Consider the following 24,322-nt stretch of genomic DNA (forward strand, 5'->3'; position numbering starts at 1 on the left):
ATTGAAAAAGAAAGCCAACGTTGGTGGCATCACAATTCCGGACTTCAAGCTCTATTACAAAGCTGTCATCATCAAGACAGTATGGTACTGGCACAAAAACAGACACATAGATCAGTGGAACAGAATAGAGAGCCCAGAAATAGACCCTCAACTCTATGGTCAACTAATCTTCGACAAAGCAGGAAAGAATGTCCAATGGAAAAAAGACAGCCTTTCAATAAATGGTGTTGGGAAAATTGGACAGCCACATGCAGAAAAATGAAATTGGACCATTTACTTTTTATTTTTAAAGCTTTTTTTTTTCTGTAATTTTGCTCATATTAGAAATTAAGAATATTTTCTAGAGTGAAAATATTTGTAGCTGATGACAACTGCTGATATGGATATTTTAATCATTCTCATCCTAAATGTCATAAGACATTTGCCCTGTAGAAAGGAGATTAGTTTATTAGTCATGTGAGCCTGTGACCAACCATTCATCCATCCGACCACCTTCTAATAAACTTACCGAACATTTGTCGTGAGTTCAAATCTGTGCTAGGTTTGAGAATGAATAGAATGAAGACCTAGTCCATGCCCTGAAGGTGTTGACAACTTCCTGGAGGCTTAAAGACAATCTCAGAATGGGTAGTTCAGGATAAAATCCAGTTAGTGTCTTGAGAGTGGCATGGCAAATTACCATTTGGGTTGGAGAAGAAAATGTTACTTCTAGCTGGGGTTCAGCCTCAAGCGAGAAGTATGCCTTGAAATAAATAGGGAAGATAGTTAATTCTGAGAACAAACTGGATAAACATACAGAGATGGGACAAATAATGAAGAGTTAGGTGTGCTTAAGGGTTTCATGCACGAAGGAGATAGTGGGATGTAAAGCTAGAGAATTAGTATGGGATATGATCTTGCAGGGCATTGAATGCCAGGGCATAGAGTTTGATTATTAAGCAGCGGGGCATCATGGAATGTTCCATGCATAATGGCTTGGGAGAAAATGAGTCATTGAAACTACTGTCCAGAGGGGAAAAGTGTCATCATATATGAGCTGAGGGAGTAGAATTTTAAATAAAATGTAGTCGGCAAACCTTACGAATAAAACTGGCAGAGTGAAAACACACACAGAAACATTGGAGTAAGTGACTAGAATGTAACATTTGTGAATGTAGTTAACTGAAGGGGTTTTGGTAGAAGCCACATTGAAATAAGTCAGGTTGTGTGAAACAGTGACTAAATGGTCCGTAAGTAGTTCATAAAGAAATTTTGAGAAATGTTTTGAGAAATTTGCCAGTGTCTACCATGGTGACTACCATGTTGTAAGACTTCAGTCAATATTTGTGGAATGAACCAATAAAAAATACATAAATCTTGATAAGCCACACATTTTCTCTTTGTGGAATTAGCTACAGCTACCTTTACCACATACATAAAACCAGCCATCTGGTTCATTAAGAACAACGCATCAGCATGTCTGACAATTTCAAAATGTGTATCTAAATTTGAAAATATGTATAGAAATTACAGAAAAATTAATGTAGTAAGGAGAAAAGTCAGGCTATCTGAGTTTCAATATTTGTTCTCCTTTAGGCAAGTTTTTTAAACCTCTCTGCCTTAGTATCCTCCATCGTATAGAATGGAGATAGTAAAGTAGAGAGGTCATATCAATGTAATGAAGATAATGCATTAAATACATATAAAGTACTTAGAAGCAACTCTGACACAAGACACAGGTGGTATTAGCTTTTAAACATTATTATTATTACTCAAGAATGGACTTTTGAGAATTTGCACCCTTGCATCATCCCTTGCATTATACCTTAAAATTTACCAACTGTTTACATTCAATATCTCAATTTATTCCTTCATCCCACTTCCATCATTTTCACACTGATGGTGAGGAAATTTAGAATCTGTCTGGTCAGTTGACCTGCCTAGGATGCAGGTCTCAAACCTAACCTAGACCATTAATTTCTCAATGGTCCTTGTGTACCAGGAATTGTTTTGAGAACTTTGTCAAAATAATTTCATTTACTCATTATTAAGCAAGAGTAGGAGAGGACCAGAGAGGTAGAAGAAAGGCATCTCTAAGTGTGCTCAGTGGGTTAAGTCTTCTCAGCTTCTCTGGGATCTTGGTTCAGGATTCCTGCTGGTGCTGCTGCCTTTTCTAAGTTCTGACATGCCAGAGCTAAGTTCTTTCTCCACTTTCATTTCTGGGACCCATTGCTTTGACGCCTCAGGCCCTGCTGTACCTGGGCTCTGAGTAAACAACCACAACCATAAACCCTTCATGTAGGTGCAGAGAAGAACTGTTTTTCATCAGGTTAGTGTGGGCAGCATGGGCTGCCAACTTCCCATCAAAGCCTCATAAACCCTTTTATGAGGCCCATAAAATGCTCCCTACTCCTGCTAGGGGAGAAGAGGACAGCCATCAGACCCAAATCATGCTGGTTTCAATTGCTTCATTTCCATACATCAGACTCTTTGGAAAACCAAATGCCAGCCATGGCCAAATAATAAAGTGGTCTTTGTGTTCCTGTAGTGTTCCTTTACTAGGCATCCCTGTCCTGTGGTACACAGTAGTGTCTGATGACCCTAGAGAGCAGTTCTGGGTGGTGGGGTAAGTAGCAGGGATTGCAGGGAACCACATCTCCCATTCAGAACTGAACAAGCATGGACTGCCAAGTGGGTTCTGTTCTCTCTGCATGGACATTTGGAGGGAACACTAACTGACCTTCTCTCATGGCTTCTCCCTTGCAGTTGGATCCAGAATCTGCCCTTATTTGTATACGTGCTTCTGGCATGGTTTGTGGTTGCCAAAAGAAAAGATAACCACCTTGTTAATTAGGTTCATCAAATTGCCCAGCTTCTAAGGTTTTCTTATCTAACTGCCTCACATAATGCTTCATCTCTTCTGCTTTGAAATAGAGAACCCTCCAATTTTAAAATGTAGCAATGGGAATATAGTCAGAAGGCAATTTTTAGTTTAGTTTTTTTTGTTTTTAAGATTTTATTTATTTAACAGGCAGAGATCACAAGTAGGGAGAGAGGCAAGCAGAGAGAGAGAGGAAAGGAAGCAGGCTCCCTGCTGAGCAGAGAGCCTGCTGTGGGGCTTGATTCCAGGACCCTGGGATCATGACCTGAGCCAAAGGCAGAGGCTTTAACCCACTAAGCCACCCAGGTACCCCAATTTTCAGGTTATCTAATTTTCTAGTTAGTAAGGTATTTTAATCTCACTATACTGTAAGCTCCCTTAGGGACAGGCATACTTCTATTTCCTTATTTTTCAGTAGCTGTTCTCTTTTTTTTTTTTTTTTTTTTTTTAAGATTTTACTTATGCATTTGAGAGAGCGGGCAAGCATGAGTGGGGAGGGGAGGGACAAAGGAAGAGGGAGAAGCAGATTCTCCACTGAGTCCCCAATATGGGGCTCCATCCCAGCACTCTGAGCTCCTGACCTGAGCTGAAGATAGCTGTTTAACCAGCTGAGCCACTCAGGCACTCCAAGTTTCTACTCTTCTGCCTGGCATATATAGAGAGTACAAGTGCACAACTGTCAATAAATGAATAACTATTTCTACGTATATCAGTTAGTATATGCAGAGTAATGCTGTGGTAACAAACAAAGTTGGAGGTTTATTTCTCATTCTTTTTTTAAGATTTTATTTATTTGAGACAGAGAGTGTGGTCAGGAGGAAGGAAAGAGGGAGAGGAAGAAGAGGACTCCCCATTGACCAGGGAGCCCGACTTGGCGCTCTATCCCAGGACCCTGGGGTTATGACCCGAGCTGAAGGCAGACATTTAACTGAGCCACCCAGGCACCCCTTTATTTCTCATTCTTGCCATAAGTTTGTCTCAAGATGGTTTTTCTATACTATCCTTACACTGAGATTCATACAATTGGAGCAGTTCCTATCTGGAATGTTCCTGATCTCTTGGCAGAGGGAAAAGAGGTCAGTGATATGAACCACATATTGGCTTGAAAATTTCTGCTTGAGGTACATCTGGGTGACTAAGTTGGTTAAGCGACTGCCTTCGGCTCAGGTCATGATCCCAGGGTCCTGGTATTGAATCCCATATCAGGCTCCAGGCCCAGTGGGGAGCCTGCTTCTCCCTCTGCCTGCTGCTCTTCCTGCTTATGCTCAATCACTCTTTCTCTCTCTCACACTAATAAATAATTAAAAATTTTAAAAACATTAAAAAAAAAAGAAAGAAAAAGAAAATTTCTGCTTGAGAGTAAGATACCTTACTTCCCTCAAATTTCACTGACCAGTTCAAATGAAGACCAAGTCTAACTGCAAGGGGCTGAAATTAAAATTTTCCCACACTCAGTCCCTTAATCATTTTTTATGTCTTGTCAGAGTTTAATATTTACTTGTAAAAGCTGATTACTCTAAATTGTAGTTTAGGGCACATAGTATTTCATTGTAATTTTAAACAGCACAATTAATTTGAAACCTACAATAGCAGATACATTTCTGACACTTGAGGATAAAGCCAGTGACAAGACAACAAACCAATATTGATGATTTGGAGTGGAAAAGTTTCATACATTTGTGCTCAGCACCCCAATCTTCTACATCTACAGTCCTGTATTAGAAAGATCAATGCCCAGAACAACAATGCTTCTAGCGTTAGAATGATCTTCAGTCATTAAAGACAACTTCTGTTATTGCCATCAGCTTATAGTTACTATGGCAAAGCAAAAACTTGATACATCTTAGGAAGGTTTTCAACAAAAAATAATTTGAAATAAACACAAAAAGGTTTTCTGTTGAAGTCACTTTTCAATTCCTACAGGAATATGGGGAGGCACAAGAACATAACATTCAGGAGTGGTTTTATTCTAGTTTTTATATTATTCTGTGCAAGAAACCATTCCTTCAAGTAAATGACTTGCAGTAAGATTATAACTGAGGTTGAAAGAGCTGGCTAGTAGACTAGAAAGTGGAAGATAAAAATGAAATTAAAAATGAAGTCCTTAGCAATAAAATAAAAAAAAAAAAAAAACAAGGTATTCTGAGAAAGACTGCACTCTAAGTCATTTTTGAGGATTGTGGAGAAAAGAGAGAAATTAATGTTGACTACGATTTAGTGTCTGCACAACATAGTACTGCATGCTTTTTCACATATGGGATTTGTCATAACTCCATCTAAGAGTTGCCTTCTATGAGAAAGCTCTCCCTTTACCCTTCATAGTCAGGTAAAAATTAAATATAGTAATAGCTAATATGTGTTGGAAATTTACTATGTTGTAGATCAGTGGTTCTTAATCACCTGTGTGTGCTCCTTTTGCTATGTCTAGAGACATTTTTGGTTGTCACAACTGGTGGGGGGCGTGGGGGTGCTGTGCTAGTGGCATCTATTGGGTTGAGGCCAGGGCTCCTTGAAACATCTGACAGTGTAAAGGACAGTCCCCACTACAAAGACTCCTTTGCCCATGGTGTCAACAGTGCTGAGATTAAGAAATCCTGTGCTAAAGTTCTAAGTATTTGCATTAATAAATATTAGATAGCTAATTTTGTTAACTAATTTAATCTTCCCAATGGTCTTATGAACATATAGTATTGTTTTTTTACCTGTTACAGGTAAGAAAACTGAGGTAAAATGTATTAAGTAACTTCCCAAGATTATACAGGGGCCTGTATTTGAAGATAGGTAACCAGGCTCCAGATTCTTAACCACTGTCCTGAGTCTTTCCACTAACATGAGTTTTGTGAGAGTAGGATTTCTGTATATTTGCTAATAGTATTTGCTGCTGTTTTCTATCAGCCTTTAGCTCAGTGTCCATAGTTGTGGGGTAAATGAATGACTAAGGAGTTCATTCTCATTGTTTACCAGGTGGGTGCTAGTTGGTTAAGATAATTGCTCCCACTTTTCAGTCTTAATTAAAGAATCTTTTATTAAGTATCTTTTATAGATACTAAGAAAATTTTTGTCCAACAACAATACATAATTTATTTGGTAATAAATTTATTTTCAATCAGTGTGAGCCTGTGGTCAACATGAGGTGAAGTTATGGTTCATTCATGATATTTACTGAGTTTTCATTATGTGGCACACAGAGTTTCTAACCTTGCCTACACCCTTCATCCCTAGTCAAAGACTCCATGCCCTAATCACTGGTAGTTGTGAATATGATGAGATGTCACTCCCATGATTATGTTACCCTATAGGGCGCAGGTTGACCTTAAAATAGGGAGGTTATTTTGGTGGGCTCAGTGTAGTCACGTGAGTTTTTAAAAGCAGAGAGCTTTCTCTGTTGGTGGATGAAGAAGTCTGAGAGATTCAAAGCATGAGGAGGATTTGATACATTATTGCTGGCTTGAAGAAAAGGGGCTCCCAGGGAAAGAATGCAGATGGTCCTGAGGAGCTGAAATAGGCCCTGGTTGTCAGCCAGCAATGAAGAGACCTCCGTCTTAAAATCACGAAGAACTAAATTCTGCCAGTAATAGGAGTGAGGAAGAATAAGCCCAGAAGTAGAATCTTTCACAGTCTCCAGATAACAGTGGAGTCCAGATGACATTTTGATGGCAGTCTTGTGATGCTCTGAACATAGATCTCAGTGGATTATGACCTATGAAACCATGAGCTAATTTATGTTATTATAAGCCACTAAATTTATTCATTCTATATTTTGGAGCTTAGATTATAATGGAGACATGGTGCATAGTAGTTGCCACATGAATATTTTTTGAACAAGTATGTAGATGAATGTTCCACTATTAACTATTACAAATAACACCTAATTTTGACTATGCAGGTACTGTTAATAAGTGCTTTACTTGTACATAATGATTTAATCTTCCCACAACCCTATGTAGTGGGTTACTACTATTATCTCCATTTTACAGATGAGGGCACAGCATAGAAAAGTAAACAACTTATCAGAGCTTGCAGAACTAATAATTTTAGAGCTGAGATTTAATCCTAGGTGGTCTTGCATTAGAGTCTGGGATATTAACAACTACTCTAAGTGGCTTATCAACTGTGATAAGTGACATAAAGGAAAAATAATGGGGTGGGGGTGGGGGAGGAGAGTAGGGTGGGGAGTTGACCTAGCCTGGGGTGTTGGGCAATGCCTTTTTTTGGTAGAGTTTTAAGCTAAATTTTGAAGGGTCAATAGAAATTAGGAAAAAGTATGAAAAAATATTTCAGAAGGAAAAATTTGGGGACATTCCAGCCAAAAGCATAAAAGACTACCATTTGAATTAGTCTTGCATGCTAGATAAATGGATTATTTTCATCAGACTTTAATAATGGGAAGAGTTTAAGGACATCCAAAAATCTAGTTTTCTCAGATTAAGAACCACTGAATGATAACAATATATAGCTCTGCTGGTTTGATAGGTGTGTAGGGAAAGAGAAAACAAAATAAAACAAATCAAAACACCTTTTTATTCTCCTAGAACCAAGGCTGAAAACTATAATTCACAGGTCAAATCTGGCCTACTCACTTTTTGTAAATAAAGTTTTATTGGAACACAGCCACACTCTTTTGTTTACATATTGTCTGTGGCTGCTTCCACTCTATAAGAGCAGAGTGGAGTACTTGTGACAGAGACCATATGGAATGGAAGACCTAAAGATTTACTATCTGGACATTTTCAAAGAATATTGCCGACTTCTGTAACAGAAAAATGCTGCCAGTACTTGAAAAATTATATTTTTGTGTCAATTACATGGTCCAGTATTAATTTTTTTCCAGGAGGAATATCCAAACCTATTCTGTTGGCTTTGGAAAGTATAAAGAATCTGGCAGTTGGGCTTTTGTTTGCATAGAGATTATCTGAATGACTGTGGCTGTGGCCTGTTAAATCGGTGCACCTGCTCTACTGGATAAGTGGATGGCTTTTGGAAGCTCAATAATATGGCTGTATACTTTTATCCATAAATGAAAGTGCTTAAAAAAATTCTAGGAGGTTTAATTTCTGCCAGACATCCCATGAAAAATAAGCCAACATTTTTAAAAGCAGCATGAAAACAAACCTAAAAGAGATCTATAATTAGTTGTTAGTGCACATGGATTTCAGCAGAAATGAGATAAAATAATATCAAGATGACCAGAGTTCATTGCTAGTGTTTGTCTCTAAAACACATGTTTTCGTTCATAAGTTTTTATATAATCTTTAAACCTTTTCATATTATTTAGATCCTCCTAATGACTAGTTCTTTAAAATATAAATTGTGTGATTTTGCCACAATGGGTTTTTCCATAGTATTGAATATAGAAAACAAATAGACATAGAGGCCATTTTTACAACTTTGTTTTGAAGTACAGCATATGTTCAGAAAAATGCACCAATCATATGTCCAGTTCTTGAAGTCTTGAAAAGTGAACACATCTGTGTAAAAAGCACTGAGATCAAGGAGCAAAAAGGCACCTGAAGCCTTCTTTCACCCATTTTAAGTCAAAATCCAAAGAGTGATAACCCTTGTCTTCACTTCTAATGCAGCATGTTACTTCTGCCTGCTTGTGTTTACTCGTCTTTTGCTCAACCTCTTGTTTGTGAGATTCATCCACATTATTACATATACCGCTAATATCTTTGTTGTTATGACTATAAAGTATTCCATTGGGAGAACATATAATTTTTATTTATTCTATTGTTCAGGTGCATTTGGGTAGTTTCCAGACTGACACTATTATGAATAGTATTCCAGTGAACATTCTATTAATGCCTTTTGTTGAACATGTATATACATTTCATCCTTTTTACACTGTGGAAGTATCTTATATGTATACATGTATATACATATTTTATATGTATGTATATATATTTGTTGAACCTGGGTAAAATGAATTATCTCTAATATTTTATTTCTTGCCCAAAATGAAATTATTCTTTGAAATTATTCTTTTTTTTTTTCAGTCCACAGTATACTGACAATAGAAAAAATTATATTTTATAAGATCAGAGCTATTACAATTCTATTTAATTTTATAAGTCCCAAAAGATGCCTCAAATTTATTGTATACTTTATTTATTTAGTGTTTTTTTTTAATGTATCTAATTATTTAGTTTTATTTAAGGAGTAATTGATAATGAATTTAAAAATCCGTTGTCATGGAATCATTAAATCTCATACTTGGAAGAACTTCAGAGGTCATCTTCAGGTCATCTCCAGGATTAATTTGATTGATGTGTCAGTTCTCTTGCTATTATCAACAAATAAGCAATTAGCTTCAGTTTATGTACCTTTAGGTAGAAGAAACTCACTTCCTAAGAAGAAGCTACATCAATTTTCATAAAGCTTAAATATTTAGGAAGTTTGTCCTCATACTGAGCTGATATACAGATTAGGATATCTCTTTCTTTTTTAGGGTATCTTTTTATATTTTTCTACTTTCAAAAGTCATTTGGATTTGACCTTAATTTATCTTTTGCATAGTGATTTTGTAGATATTGAAAGATAGTCATTGTGTTATGGAAAAATGTCATTTTGTCCTCTTTCTACAATGATAATTTTTTCTAGATTCTTCACCATCACGTAAACATTAGATTGACAAGGTCTAGTCTGTCACCATCTCTTTTATTTTTTTTTATTTTTTTTTATTTATTTGACAAGAGAGAAATCACAAGTAGATGGAGAGGCAGGCAGAGAGAGAGAGGGAAGCAGGCTCCCTGCCAAGCAGAGAGCCCGATGCGGGACTCGATCCCAGGACCCTGAGATCATGACCTGAGCCAAAGGCAGCGGCTTAACCCACTGAGCCACCCAGGCGCCCTTGTCACCATCTCTTTTAAATATTGATGCTCATTTAAAAAAAAAGAGAGGGAGGAGGATTGGAAAACAGATGAAAAACAATCAACAGATGTTATTTTTGGATACCAGGAAAACATATAATTTAAATAATTTTTGATGTATGTTTTTTCTAGTTCTAAGATGAAGTTAAAAATAAAAAAAAGTCATAAATAGTATGATGTTCCAAACAGCAAAAATCCCCTACAACATCACTGACCCTGTGCAGAACAGAAAACCACTATTTTCTCTTTTATACTGAACATGATCTTTCTATAAATACAGTTTAATTATGTTGTTTTTGACAAACATAATTATCATATGTGGAAGATGTGGTTAATGAAAGTCTTGTGATAACTTCCACTTATTCACTCAACAGTTATTTGTTCACATCTATTGACCAAATAACATGAGTTATTCACGTCTCTCCTCTTATGGAGCTTGTAGCTGGTGAGAGAAGGTAGACCTGTAAATCTCCCAGTACAAAACATATACTAATAGCTGCAACACAGGTGCCCACCAAGTAGCACATAAAAGGAACACCTGGCTATTTCAGAGACTTGTTTCATGGACTACTGAGTCCTTGGGTGAAATTGCCCCAGGGTTCTAGAGCATGTGGACAGTATAGTCACAACATGCCCAGAGGGGAGAGAGTGGGTATAATGGGATCCAGGATGAGGATTAGGCACATGAGGTGCATGGATTAGGCAGCATGGTGAAAGGTCAACCAGAGACCATATTCTTTTTTTTTCCCCCAAAGATTTATTTATTTTAGAGAGAAAACATGCACATGAGTAAAAGGGTCAGAAAGAGAGGGTGAGAGAATCTCAAGCAGATTTCACACTGAAGGCAGAGTCCAGTGTGGGGCTCCATCTCATGACCTTGAGACTACGACCTGAACTGAGGTAAACAGTCAGATGCTTAACCGACTACACCACCCAGGCACACAGAGACCAGATTCTTAAAGGCCTTCTGAAAGGTACCTTGACTTCACTGGGGCTTCAGTAAAACATTTATGCAGGGAAGTGACATGCATGTATCCATGTGTGTATCCATGGGTGTATCCAAACACCCATTATGGCTGTGTACCACTCACCGTACAGTCAGTTTTACTTGAGTATATATTTATTCTTGCTAATTTCATTTTAGATGGAAGTTTCATCATTGAATAAATAGCATTTCTGTAGGCAATATATAGTTAACTTTAAATGGTCAGGGAGAAACTAAGGAAAAGACTTTTTCCTAAATCAGATTTGAAATTTTCATTTTTCCTGGCTCTTTCATAGATGTTAACTTCAGACTTCAAATATTTATTTAATTTTACTGGTGTTGGTGGATTTACTATCTTTGAAAACCAAGTGTGACATAACTTATTTCATATTAATAATGCTGTCTGAGCTTGGTTTCTATGACTTTTGGATACTATTTGGAATATAAAGACGATCTTCTGGAAGTGGAATAAGACCTTTGCAGCTGTGCTTGTGTTAAGCGGTTTCAGTCCAAAAATAATCATGGTCTTGTATTACCATAGGGCACTGGGCTTTCTTTTGTGTTCAACATTGATTTGGATCTGTAAAATTTAGTATGCCAAGTTTGTCATCAAATCCTTGGAACTCAGGCGAGAGAATGGAGTTTGAGGTTAGTTTTGCAGAAACAGAGCTTTTTATTAATATTGGAAAATAGCCACATTGATTCAAGGAAGGGTGGAAAAGCAGTACTGTGTCTCTTTCAGTTTGAAACAACATGCAATCTCTTGCTAAGTGCTTTACTCCAAAGCTCTGAAAACGTATAGTGTTGGGCTGCCTGAAAATCAGTGCTGGAGGGAGGAGAAATAATTGAATGATGTCTTCCCTCCAAAAAAATGTCAAGCTCTTTCTTTGCCTGAGCAGGCTCATTTGCCCACTGCTCTTTGGCATCTATCAAATCCAGCTCTTTAACATCAGTCAGATTGTCCAGGTGATAAGCATAGAATTTGTTCTAGCCAATGGGTCTGTGCCTGCATTTTCACATTTGGCTTGCTTGGCCTGGGTTCCCTCAGCAGGCTGTGTCATTGGAGTGAGTAAAGGGAGAGATTGTGTCCTCACAGAACCTTGTGTTAAAAATTACCTTCAACTTTAAAACTGCTTCAACCCACCTTTAGGCTAGGCTGTTGGTGCCTGAAATAAGAAAACCTTGGATTGCTGAGTCCCTCCCTGAAAAAATCCCTGCCTGGTTGGTGCCTTTCTTTTACTGATTCTGTAACTCTATGTTATGGGTTGAATTGTGTCCCCACAAAAGATACTGAAGGCTTAACCCTCACTACTTCTGTGCAGACTCCTAACTCCCACCACCTCAGAATATGACCCGATTTGGAAATAGGGCTGTCGCCAATGTAAGTAGTTAAGATGAGGTCATCCTTGAGTAGAGTGCACCCATAATCCAGTATGACTGTTTCCTTATATGAAGAGGCAGTTTGGATGGAGACACACACAGAGAAAACATCATGCTAAGATTCGAGGGATGCTGCCCCAAGGCACAGGACTTCTAGGAGCTAGGAGAGAGGCCTGGAACAGACACTTTCCTAGTGCTTTCAGAGGGAGCTTGGTCCTGCTGACACCTTGATCTTGAACTTCTAGCCTCCAGAACTGTGACACGGTATATTTCTGTTGTTTAGGCCAATCATATTGATAGTACTTTGTTAAGGCAGCCCTGGCAAACTAAAACATTCTCTGTATGTAACAAATAATCTGTCTTACAAACAAACAAATAAACAATCAAACTCCTTAGTTTCATAAGCATATCTACTGAGCTAAAGGTAGATTTCACCTCTTGATACCCTGGCCTGAAGAGCAGTCTGGGCTTCCTCTAGATATTGTTCTGTCTTGAATTGTTCTAACATAATTGCTGTATTTAATAAAATCTAAGACTAACACCCAGACTCATTATCAATCAGCTAAGTAGCAGCCTTGCCCAATTTGTCCTAGATGCCCTGAAGAAGTGATTATATAGCCTGCAAAATCTAGTGGTAGGCAACAGTGGTAGACTTTCCCCATGCCAGGCTAGATGGACCATATTAAAAAGACTTTTGGCATTGCCCCAAAATTACTTCCACTGGCCAAACTAGTGCCATAACTCATTTTTGATACATAGGTCCTTTATTCTGTCCTTAACTCTGAAAATAAAATTTGCCAATTTGGAATGTTAAAATTATTTTAGAAGTGGCTTTACAACTATAAAGGTAATTTAAGATGAGGTTAACCATATTTCTATTTGGAGGAAGTCAGTAACCAAACTTGAAATCTTCAAAAATTCTTTCTGTGGTATATCCAACAGACATGTTTGAATATTAACCAGTGCATTGTGTAGAAGGTACAAAAGTGACTGTGCATTGTGTAGAAGGTACAAAAGTGACTGTTTAAATAGAGAGCTTCTCAATAAGTCTAACTTAATAAATATTAAGTGAGAATAAATTAAGTCATTCAGTGATAAATTATTTGGAACTCACCATGTGCCTGGCGCTATGCTGTGCCTCGTAGATGCAGTATTAGGTAAGATAAAATGGGCTTCTAGGAACTTTTCATTGTAAGACAGCAAGGAATATGCACTCTAGAAGGGAGATGAGATAAATGCAAAGGTGACTACATTGAAATCAGATGTGAATAAAATGAATTGAATGCTTTCCTCTCCCTAATGCCTTCCTTCTCCCTTTATTTCACCTTTGAAATCTCAGAAACATACTCTTTACCCAAGATAACTGGTAAATTTATAATGGCAATATACAGACAATAAACAGAACATTATTAGAAAATTTCTGAGCTCATTAGCATAAGAAACAATTACACTTTTTACTACACAGTGGAGAGGGTGAGTGGGTCAACACGGGCACGTGAATTTCTTCTTACCAATGGTCAGTGCAAGTGAAGAGAAAGTTAATTTATTCTAGGGAATCAGCTCCAAACTGCTATACCATTATGTGCTCTTATAATTAAAATTGCTAGTCTTAGTATCTGTAGAAACAGGATCAATTTGAGAAAAATAATGTTCTAAAATAGAAAAAACTTATATTTTTTCAAGATTTTTATTTCTCAGGGGGTACCTGGGTGGCTCAGTCGGTTAAGCGGTTGCCTTTAGCTCAGATCATGATCCCATTGTCCTGGGATTGAGGCACACATTAGGCTCCCTGCTTGGCAGAGAGCCTGCTTCTCCTTTTCCCTCTGCCTGCTGCTCTGCATACTTGTGCTCTCTCTCTGTCAAATAAATAAATAAATAACATCTTTAAAAAAAGATGGAGATAATTGCCAGTAACAATTCATCTAACATGTAATCATATGCAGTGGTAAGAAGTTAATGGGGAACATGAAGTCCTGGGTTCTAATTTTTGTTGTGCTACCAACTTCTATGCAGTTATGGTAAAACATATTCTCCCTCTGAGGACTATTTTTTATTATCTGTAGAATCAGGTGAATTGGCCTACATGATCATTAAATTTCCTTTCATTGTTGAGATTCAACTTTACCAAATTAGCTCAATTAGAGCAAGAGGCCCATGAGGTACATATTTTGGTTTCTCTCTAGCTGGATGCTGGCCAACTGCTCTTGCCTGCTTAAAGCTTAGCCATCTTCAGGATTGTAGGCTATTGAGGAAATAGCTAGTAGTAATAGGGAACATTTGCACTAGACACTATGCCAAGGGTCTTACTGTCTCTAATGTGTTATTTTTTTGTCACAGACCAAGACATCAGTGCTAATACTATCCACATTTTATAGATGAGGTAAGTGTTCTGAGTCATGCAGTTGGGAATTGTAGACTAGATTTGTACCCAGGTACACCTGACTCCACAGAGTCTAGGCTCTTGGAGCTCCAGGCTTCTTGAAAGGGTTGAGTGGTCACCCTCCAAAAGATACATCCCACACTTGGAACCTATGAATATGACCTTATTCAGAAAAAGGCTCCTTGTGAATGAAATTAAGAACCACAAGATGAGATCATCCTTGTTTTAGGGTAGACCCTACCTCTAATCATACATGTCCTTCTAAGAGACAGAAACAGGGACACAGCACAGAGACATGCCAGGGAGGAGGCAATGGAAAAGCCAAGGAAGAGACTGAATGATGAGACTCCAAGTCAGGCAGCATCTGGAGCCACTCAAAACTTGAAGAGGCAAGGGAAGATTCTCCCCTGGAGCTTTGAGAGGGAATATGGCACTAATGACATCTTGATTTTGGACTTCTGGCCTCTAGAACTGTGGGAAAATAGATTTCTGTTCTTTATTTCAGCAAATTTTGATCATTTTTTATGGAGGCCCTAGGAAACTAACATAGTTTCCAATCCGATAGATCTTTAAAATCATAGGAAGCTCTTCTTAAATGCAGATAGGAGTGCTTGGGCCAGATAAACTGAATGAAGATGATATTTGGATACTAGGCATTTAGTTGCCACCAACCCACAGAAAACTGTAGTCTGGGAATGGCACCCTCCCCTCTTCATCCCCTTCTTGCCCCACCCCAACCTGATGTATAGCACCATGACTCACCTGTGTCAAGTTGTCTGCAGTTAGCATGCACTGGACAAATGCTTCTCTAAGTGATCTAAAATTTCACACCAAAAGTTCCCTGAACTTTCCTCAGGCTTCTTGTTGCTTAGAAATCACTGAACAGGGGCACCTGGGTGGCTCAGTTGGTTAAGCTTCTGACTCTCAGGTCATGATCTCATGGGTTGTGAGATCCAGCCCTGCCTCAGGCTCCATGCTCAGCATAGAGTCTGCTGGAAGATTCTCTTCCTCTGCCCCTTACCCTGCTTGAATGTATGCATACTCTCTCTCTCTTTCTCAGATTAATAAATAACTCTCTGAAAAAGGAAAGAAGTCACTGACAAAATTGGGGTGGTTCAGTACAATATTTATTTGAACTTAAAATATCAACAAAACCCAAAATTGAGTATCAACCAAATTCAAAATTAAAGGATTGGTCACAGTGTTCTTGTCACTGCTCATTTCCCTTGTCATCTGAAAGGTGAGATCATAATTCTTTAGCAGGATAGTGTAAGAGTTATGTTGTAACTCAGGTGAACTTTCAGTTTCAAATCTCAGAATGTTCGTGTATTTATTGTTTGGCTTTCTTGTACATATTTGTTTCACTGTGGAATAATCCTTTGTAGAAATGCAATCTTGGCTAAAAAGCAGACTTATTATCTCTGTAAAATTAGAAGCTACTAGTTTTTGGTAAAGCTAAAATGACACCTAACTTGCAGGGATCTTTGCAAGATGGCTTTGAGAGTAAGAAGGTCCCTAATACAGTGAGGGCTTGGCACTGGTAGGGGTGGCCCATATTTTTATTTTTGCTAGTATCTTTTAACAAACTTGAGATTGATTTTTTTCTTTCAATCTCATCTGCTTTATGTTTTCCTAAGTGTATGTTTTTCATAAATAACTTTTTAGCAAAAAATTCTTCTAGAGTCTTCTTTATTTATTAATACATGCTTGGGAATTTTTGTTAGGTGTTTATTTAGAAAAGATGTACAGTCATTGTTTAATGGAATAGTCATAAAGGCTAGTCTCTAAATAAGGAAAGATAATGTCCTATGGTTAAGAAATAATTTTATTTCCCTATATGCTTGATTGAATCAAGAATACTTTTCCTGGGGGGTGGGTGTGCCTGGGTGGCTCAGTTGGTTAAGCATCCATGATCTCAGGGTTGTGGGATCAAGCCCCAGAACTGGGTTCCCTGCTCAGTGTGGAGTTTGCTAGAGATTCTCTCCCGCTCCCTCTGTAACTCTTCCTACACCCTCCCCTTGCATGCAAGTGTGCTCACTTTAAAATAAATAAATAGATCTTTTAAAAAAAGAGGAATACTTTTATTTGGTTCTATGCAGAAGAGAAAGAGAAAAAATCCCAAGAATTACAAGCAACTGAATATTATTCTTGACTTTCTAATTTTGCTAATTATACTCCTCAGCAGAGTCTGTTTTGTTTGGATTTGAGAAAAGGAGTTGTTCCCAAAGAAAGAAAGATATTTTTGACTTATTTTGTCTTGATTTTGTGGTAAAAGTAACATTTAATTAGTTAAGGATTTGCAAAACCAGCTTTTTTTCTCCCTTTACCCTATGGCTTCCTTCTCTTTTAACTACCACTGAAAGTCATTTTGATAATTCAGCAGAGTCTATTAATCACAGATTCCTGAAAAATTATTAGATTTACCTATTTCACTAGAAAATAGTAAGTAATGTTCGAGAAATTGTATCAGCACAATGTCATTTCTGTCTACAGCCTTAGGCTGTGTATTGGTATAAATTGGTTTAATAGATAACTGGAATTCCTTAATAATTTTATAATAATATGAGTAAAGGAGAACCTGGGTGGCTTAGTCAGTTAAGCATCCGACTCTTGATTTAGGCTCAGATCATGATCTCAGGGTCATCTGATTGAGCCCCATGCCAAGCTCTGTGGTGGATATGGAGCTACTTAAGATTCTCTCTCTCCCTCTGCCCCTCCCACTTACACACACACTTTCCCTCAAAACAAACAAACAAATAAGAAAACAACCATATGAGAGTGTATTTATTAAATGCTTTCTGTAGTCTGGGAATTGTACTGGTATTTTGTACACATTTTCTCATGTCATCCTTTATCTATGTCCAGTTAAAATTTGAGGAGATTGAAGCTCAGAGAAATTATATAATTTGCCTAAGCCTTAGCAGTTATAGGTATTGATTATTAATAATAGCTACTAACAATATTGTAGTAGTGCTATACAAACTTTTAGCATAGCATTATATCTATTATTGACTCAAAGGGCCAAGATAATAGATATTTTATTATTATCACTATGTGCTCAATCAAAGAATATTTCACACTAAATTGCATGGCAGTTTTCCCCATGCGTGTTTTAGTTAAGCATGTTTGTTTAAGCTGAATGTTTTGGTTAAGTTTCATTGACACAGATTTATAGCAATATAATCATTTAAAATAAAACATTAAGCATTAAATTGAGAGCTGACAGAGGAAATGGGCAAACCTTTATATTAGTTATCTATTTCTGCATTAAAATGAAAACATAGGGAGCTACAATAACAAACATTTATCTTCTCACAGTATTTGTAGGTCAGTAATTTAAGCACAGCTTTCTTGGATCCTTTGCTTTAGGATCTCTCATGAGGCATTGTTCAAGGTGTCAGCAGGTTTGGGGTATTATATGAAAACTCTACTGGGGAAGGATCTGCTTTCAAGCTCACTTATGCAGCTGTTGGCAAAATTTTGATCCTCTTGGGCTATTGGACTGGGGATCAGAGTTTCTAGTTGATTTTTGACAGAAGACTATCCTTAGTTCCTTCCCAATATGGCAACTTGTTTCATTAGGTAAGGGAAAGAGTCTGCTACCAAAGTGGAAGTCAGAATTTTATAACGTAATCATGGAAATAACATTGACAAACTCTGAAATACTCTGCTGGTTACCGAAGGTAGGGAATTATGAAAGACTGTAGATGTCCAGTGGCAGGAACCATGAGCGCCATCTTACAAGTAACTTATTCTATATTCTTCCTCCTTTTTTTTTCCCCCTGTCATTTTGCTGTGTTGGGATTCTATACTGTAGTATTCTTGATGCTTTCAAGGAATAAGTAAAGAGGATGCACAGTTTAAATTGGGTTCCCTGTCCATGAAGTCTCCTTTCTGGTGCCTGTGATATAATTTGTCCAGCTCTCTACCTTTTTGGATTCTACGTATTCATTGGCTATAAGACAGTGCCTCCTATTGTCACATCAAAGTGTGTATTTTGTTTTTTTTTTTTTTTTTTTTTTTTTTTTTTTTAAAGATTTTATTTATTCATTTGACAGAGAGAAATCACAAGTAGGCAGAGAGGCAGGCAGAGAGAGAGAGAGAGAGGAGGAAGCAGGCTCCCTGCTGAGCAGAGAGCCCGATGCGGGACTCGATCCCAGGACCCTGAGATCATGACCTGAGCCGAAGGCAGCGGCTTAACCACTGAGCCACCCAGGCGCCCCGTATTTTGTTTTTTTTAATAATTTTTTTTTTCCTAGAACAGTATTGGGTTCACAGAAGAAAATGAGCAGAAAATACAAAGTTTCTATATACCCTCTGACTTCTCACCACTCCCCACAGCTTCTGCCACTATCAATATCCCACACCTCTGTTACAAATGATGGACCTACATTGATGCATCATCATCACCCTGGATTGAGAGCATTGGAAAAGAAGCCAATTATTCTGTAATAAGGAGCTAGGAAATAAGATTAAGAGATTATATAGTGGAAAGAGAGACAGAATCCTGAAGGTCATGTCCAGAGAGAAGGGGTGATGAGAACAGGCTTTTATTTTGGTATTAGTTGTTTGATATGCAACAGAAACTGTTCCTCATTTATCACAAGCTTTTTCAGTAAACTCCAGCAAATCTGCATTGCTCATGAGTAGTTTGATAAAAGGATATGCTTTTAGGGAAGAACATGCAGGACTGAATCTTTTTTGAAAAGACTGGTTTGGTATGAAAACAAAGGCTCCCGTTAAAAAACAGGCATATATTAACAAGTCACTGAACTTCTCTAGTATACTTGCTAATGTGCTTCCTGCTAAGGATACAGAACCGAGTGTGGTGTGGACCCTGCCTTCACAGGAGCCACAGTTTTCATGACAGCATGTCTTATAAATCTCATAGTGGGCTAATTGACAACCTGTTTAAAGAGATACTGATAAATGTGCCTTCAAAAAAAGATTCCTTGGTTAAAGAGGTTTGGAAAATGCCATATGCCATAACTTCTTTTGGAGATTCCCAAAGCTCTTTAGTACTTTAAAGATTGAGAAGTCTGTAATTCAGTGTACTCACAGTCACATGGAGTTATTTAAGTTTATGTAAGCCAGTCTTTTCCAAATGTATTTGCTTCTGGAACTCATTTTTTTTTTAAAGAACATCCTTATTACCTCCTCTTGGACGATGTTCCCTGAGAAAATCTCATTTAGAAAATACAACTTTAGCAGGAAATATGAAGTACAAAATGCTATTTATTTTATAAGGGGCATGAATTTGTTAACATTACAGCATATTGGAAAAAGCTATCCTCTTTGAAGTTTTTTGAGAATTCTAAGCGTTAGATCACTGTATCAGTTAGGGTAAGGAACAAGAGCTGCTGTGACAAACGCTTTCTAAATTTTAGTGACTCCGTGTGATAAAGGTTTATTTCTTGCTAATGCCACAGTTACAATGTTGGTTGAGGAGGAGCATTGCTCTGTGGAGTCATTTGGTAAGTTAGGCTTCCTCCAGAGTGTGGTTCCTCCTTTTAGTCATTCAATGAGTTGGGCTTTATGATATTCTGAAGCATCAGAGCCCTTCACTTGATCCCATGTACCCAGTTGGCATATGAGGAAAAGAGATTCCTCACAAAGAATCAGATAGACAGTTTTGGGGGCCAGGCCTAGAAACAGCAGACATCACTTCTGTCCACATTTCATTGTCCGGAACTTGGTCATGTGGCTTTATATCTCTTACTGTGCCATGCAAGAAGAAGAGAGCACAGATACAGGTGAGTGTTTGCAATTCCCATAACAAATTTGGAAAGTGTTTAGAATTTTACTAGTGGGAAAGAGTAGGTAAGGGTATTTTAGGCACAAGGAGCCATTTGAATAAAGAGCATAGATTCATAAAATGGAAGGAGATCTTAAAGAACTGTAAGAAGTCCAAGTGGCAGATGAGGCTAAAGGGACAGTTTTGGAAAAGAATATAAAGAATTTTAAGATCTGGAGCACCTGGGTGGTTCAGTTGGTTAAGCATCTGCCTTCGGTCAGATCATGATCCCAGGGTCCTGGGACCTCTGGGTCTGCATTGGGCTCTGCATTGGGCTCCCTGCAGGGACACTGCTTCTCCCTCACTCTCTCCCTCTGCCTGCTGCTCCCCTTCTTGTGCTCTCTGTCAAATAAATAAATAAAATCTTAAAAAAAAAAAGAATTTTAAGACCTATAAGGATTTTGGACTTTATATTGCAAATGATTGGGGATCAATGGAGATTTTCAAGGTGAGTGGATAAATGTATTTATTCATAAAAGCAGCTCTGATAAGTGTGTACAAGATGGACTAGAGAGAGGGGAGACTTGTAGAAACAGGGGACATTAGACAAGAAACTGTTGTACTTGCCTGGAAGAGAGGGTTCAGATTCATGATGGAGATTGCATTAGAGATAAAGAAGACAAGCTAAATTGGACAGATAATTTCTTGGAAAAATCAGTAAGATTTGATAAAGTGGTTATTGTGGTGGAGGACTGGAAGAGAGAAATGCTTTTAAAATATCTGAGTTTTGACCTTGATGGGATAGTATTATAATTTACCACATATCATTTTGGAGCTGAACCAGATTTGGGGGTAAAGGTAGTCATATTTTTTTCACATTGCATTTAATGTGATTATTTGAGGTATGTGGCTGGAGTTTGAAAGAGAATAAACTATTGCTTGACAAAAATAAGCACATAGAATCAAGTTAAATCTTTAGAATCAATGAAGTCACCCATCAATCACAATTAAGAAAAAAAAAAAAAAAAAGGAAAGGGAGCCAAACAGAGAGAACTCTGGACAAGTCTGAGAGTTAAATGATGGATAGAGAAGGAAGACACTGTGAAGTTGCCTTAGTGATCAAAAATGAAAGTTTATCCAGAGCAGCATGGTGTCCAGTAGGGGAAAAATGTCCTTGCATAAAATATGATGTCCAGGAACTCTCCTTTCTTGAGGAGCACAGACATTTTTGTCAATGTCAAATAGAAAAATAAAATGCATTGCTATTGGGAATAAAAAAACAAACCTCTGTGACCATTACTTAAAATATGTTTCTGAACTTGTTGCTTGACTAATAGAAAGCATTTGTGTTGAAAACATGGCAGCTGATATCATTTTTCTCCACCGAATCAATATTTGGTAAATGCTGAATTTCATTGGAAAAATAAGGGAAAGCAATTTTAGTCTCCATAATGCATGTTATGGAATAAGTGACAGTATGGAAAGTCAGTATTCTCCAATACTATCTGACCACTGATGCTTGCATGCTGACTTTGTGGGAAGATGGAAATGATCGTCACAGTTTTATTTACTTAGAGGAAGAAGTAAGAAATGAGTTCCATGACAAATGCATATCTAAGAGATATTTCTGTGCAGGAGAAAAGAAATGGCTGCTAAGTGGATCCTGATTTGGGTTATAATCAAAGCTTGACAATTTTTATATTTATTTATTTGTGAATGTTTCCTTTGTGGACTTTTAAATGGACATTTATAAAAGGTTTAGTATTTTTGGCAGGGGAAATGCATAAAGAACATGTTGTCATCTTGGAATGTGAATAAGGAAACAAGAAATACATTAGTCTATCCATTTTCTTACTTTGTTTAAAGAAAGAGAAGGATATTGAGCATTAGCTATATTATTAAATTAGGGCTCCCTATGGATCTGTGTATTATCCAAGCAGATGTATGTGCTGTGTGTGCCTCTTTGCTCTAAATATTATTGTCTTTCTCTTACTGTCTCCCTTGCTTTGAGACAAAGTGAATCAGCAGTGCTCCAGATAGATTGAGAATGGTATGGAATAAGGGAAAAATAGAGAGTTTTATCTGTTCTCTGCACAACACAGACAAACTTCAAAAATTTGCTATAGTTGCAGCTCATTTCAGTTCCTTCTGGCTTAGGCACTTTCCTACTCCTGCATTCCATTGAAACACCTCTTTGCAGGGCTGTCAGTGATCTGTGCAGTGGACTGCTACAAGGGGCTTTGTGCATCCACCCATTGGACAGCTCTCTTGTTTTGCTGCTTTAGCTTCCAAGAAACCATCCACTGCTAGTTCTTTTCTTACTCTGTGACCCATTAATTAATAATTAAATTATTAATAATTATGATACAGCTCAAACATATATCATGATACAAGAAAAATCCACAGTCATTGCACTAATTGAATGGGCTTCTTCCACATGGGGTAGGTAAGGTTGTCCGGTTGTAATATTCTCACTGACTAACCAGATAAACGTCTAACACATTCAGCAACGGCCTAGTCATTCATTCTTTGTCACTGGCCCAACATGAGAATAGACTTGTACATATAGTATATCATACATACCTCATTCTCCAAAATATCACACAGTCCATTCAGATCAGTGCTCTGCCTCTTACCATACTCCACTGCAGCCAAGTAGGTTTTATACAGAGATGAGAGTACAGCAGACCTGTCGAGAAGGTTTAGGGGTTCATGTATCTCATGGTACTCCCTGCTTGATTGTCATGCTGGTAACATTTTCAGCAGGCAGGGACCTACACATCCTTCTAAGGGCAGTGACTCCTGAAGATTATTTCTCTCTATCTAGTTTTTCATCCACATCCATTCTGTAATAGTTTTGCATCCACATCAGGCAAAGGTTGGGTCCTTAACTTTTACCACTCCCCGACATATACCCATCTGTGTTCCTGATTCAGTTTGTAGCATCATAACCCAGCTGAGTGTGTGCTGAGAAATCAGGTTGTCAGTTTAATCCTTTCTTTTAGCTTTTAATAACCTCTGTTTTTTACTCCCCTCTTTTTATCCTGCTCGCCCTCTGCCTAGTCACATACCAGTTAATAGGTCTTATCAGTTATGCCTAATTCAGTGCCCTGGTTTCTGTATTCAGCATATACGGGTAACTGACAAAGTCAGTAGTATTTTATGACAGAGGTAAGATTATATCCATGAGCTTCCCCACATTTCCCATCCTCCTTGTGGTTCAATTCGAGGCACAGAATGGCCAGTGGGCTTTGAGGGGAAGTGACATATATGTCTCCTAACCTAAGAAATTTAAAAATAGAAATGATTTCTCCACACTCATTTTTCTCTTGCTCTGGCAACCTTTGAAGTCAAGTGTCTCAGGTGCTATGTCTTCAAGATGGCTGAGGAGTAGCCACAGATCAGAGTTGAGAAGGAACAAGCCCTGAAATTCCAGAGCTTGTTATATGGCATAGCCCAGTACATCCTGACAAATATGCTTTGTGACTATTCTTTTGCCAGTGGTTTGCCTTTCTGGTCCACTCTCCGCACTATTACCAGCTATCTTTCTAAATGTACCATGCTCCCTTCTCATTTTAGGATTGACTGATCCCTGGTGTCTATAAAGCGTGCAGGTTTTGATTGCATATGGAAAGTCCTTCAGGATTCGGCCATGATTACCAGAAGGCTCTGGTCTTCTACAAGCTCTTCATACACATCCTTTCCACTTACATCAGTACATTGGAGCTCAGCTATTTCTTTTTCTTTTTTCTTTTTTTTTTGGGGAGCATATGCTATTTCTATTTATGCAAGTAATAGATAAATATATACTCACTGTAACAAGTCAAACAGTATAGGAGTATAAAAAGCAAAATGTAAAACTTTTCTTTTCTCTTCTTTTTACATTCATTTCCATCCTCAGAATTAGAAACCGTGGTCTATCAACCTGTGGGGCTGCATTCTTTTAGTCTGCTGTCCATGCCCTTACTTATGTAAATGTACTGACTCAGGTGTATGTCTTTCTGAAAATAAATGGTACTCAATTTATATACCTTCTGCAGTTAAATTCTTACTGCCTCTCTGTTATATATATATATATATATATATATATATATATATATATATATATATATAT

The sequence above is a fragment of the Mustela nigripes genome, chromosome 1, assembly GCF_022355385.1.
Source record: "Mustela nigripes isolate SB6536 chromosome 1, MUSNIG.SB6536, whole genome shotgun sequence".
In the NCBI taxonomy this organism is placed as follows: domain Eukaryota; kingdom Metazoa; phylum Chordata; class Mammalia; order Carnivora; family Mustelidae; genus Mustela; species Mustela nigripes.